Source organism: Bison bison, unplaced genomic scaffold, assembly GCF_000754665.1.
Source record: "Bison bison bison isolate TAMUID 2011002044 unplaced genomic scaffold, Bison_UMD1.0 scf7180017864490, whole genome shotgun sequence".
Classification (NCBI taxonomy): Eukaryota; Metazoa; Chordata; class Mammalia; order Artiodactyla; family Bovidae; genus Bison; species Bison bison.
The window spans coordinates 443,580-445,663 of record NW_011495049.1 but is presented as its reverse complement, the minus strand read 5'-3'; positions in this window follow the sequence as shown (position 1 = coordinate 445,663).

Sequence of the window (2,084 nt, the reverse complement as noted above, 5' to 3'; positions counted from 1 at the left end):
CCTCATTGTATACTCTTGCCTCCTTCATCAAAAATAGGTGGATGGGTTTATTTCTGGACTTCCTCTCTTGTTCCATTTGGTTTATATTTCTGTTTTTGTGCCAGTAACATACTGTCTTGATGACTGTAGCTTTGTAGTATAACCTGAAGTCAGGAAGGTTGATTCCTCCAGCTCCATTCATCTTTCTCAAGACTGCTTTGGCTCTTCAGGGTCTTTTGTGTTTCCATATGAATTGTGAAATTTTTTGTTCTAGTTCTGTGAAAAAAATGTCATTAGTAATTTGATAGGGATTGCGTTAAATCTGTAGATTGTATTTGGTAGTACAGAAATTTTCACAATATTGATTCTTCCTACCCAGGAACATGGAATATCTCTCCATCTGTTTATGTCATCTTTGATTTCTTTCATTCAGTTCAGTTCAGTCACTCAGTCATGTCCAACTCTTTGCAACCCCATGAATTGCAGCACGCCAGGCCTCCCTGTCCATCACCAACTCCCGGAGTTCACTCAAACTCACGTCCATCGAGTCGGTGATGCCATCTAGCCATCTCATCCTCTGTCGTCCCCTTCTCCTCCTGCCCCAGTCCCTCCCAGCATCAGTGTCTTTTCCAATGAGTCATTAGTGCCTTATAATTTTCTGTGTACAGTTTTTTCCTCTCCTTAGGTAAATTTATTCCAAGATATTTAATTTTTTTGTTGCAATGGTGAGTGGGATTGATTCCTTAATTGTTCTTTCTGATTTTTCATTGTTAGTATATAGAAATGCAAGTGATTTCTGTGTATTGATTTTGTATCCTGCAACTTTGCTAAATTCACTGATTAGCTCTAGTAATTTTCTGATACTATCTTTAGGGTTTTCTATGTACAGTATAATGTTATCTGCAAACAGTGAGAGCTTTATTTCTTCTTTTCTGATCTGGATTCATTTTATTTCTTTTTCTTCTCTGATTGCTGTAGCTAGGACTTCCAGAACTATGTGAAATAATAGTGGTGAAAGTGGATACCCTTGTCTTCTTCCTGATCTTAGGGGGAATGCTTTCAGTTTTTCACCATTGAGAATAATGTTTGCTGTAGGCTTATCATATATGGCCTTTACTATGTTGAGATAACTTCCTTCTATGCCCATATTTTGAAGTCTTAATCATAAATGGGTGCTGAATTTTGTCAAAGGGTTTTTCTGAATCTATTGAGATGTTATATGGTTTTTATCTTTCAGTTTGTTAATGTGGTGTATCACATTGATTGATTTGCATATATTGAAGAATCCTTGCATCCTTGGAATAAACCCAACTTGATCATGATATATGAGCTTTTTGATGTGTTGCTGAATTCTGTTCCCTAAAATTTGTTGAGGATTTTTGCATCTATGTTCATCAGTGATATTGGCCTGTAGTTTACTTTTTTGTGTTGTCTTTTTCTGGTTTCGGTATTAGGGTAATGGTGGCTTTGTAGACTGAGCTTGAAAGTGTTCCTTCCTCTGCAGTTTTTTGAAAGAGTTTTAGAAGGATAGGCATTAGCACTTTTCTAAATGTTTGATAGAATTCTCCTGTGAAGCCATCTGGTCCTGGCCTTTTGTTTTTTGGGAGATTTTTTTTCACAGTTTCAATTTCAGTGCTTGTAATTGGGTTGTTCATAATTTCTGTTTCTTCCTGGTTCAGTCTTGTTAAACTGAACTCTTCTATGAATCTGTCCATTTCTTCCAGGTTATCTATTTTATTACCATATAGTTGTTAATAATAGCCTCTTATAATCCTTTGTATTGCTGCATTGTCTGTTGTAACCTCTCTTTTTTCATTTCTAGTTTTGTTGATTTGATTCTTACTCTCTTTTTATCTTGAGTCTGGCTAAGGGCTTGTCAATTTTATTTATCTTCTCAAAGAACTAGCTTTTAGTTTTATTAATCTTTACTTCTGTTTCTTTTTCATTTATTTCTCCTGGGATCTTTATGATTTCTTTCCTTCTACTAATTTTTTTTTTCCTTCTTTTTCCAGTTGCTTTTAAAGTTAGGTTATCATTGGATTCTGATTGCTAGAATTTTGTTAAGGATTTTTGCATCTATGTTCATCAGTGATATTGGTCTGTAG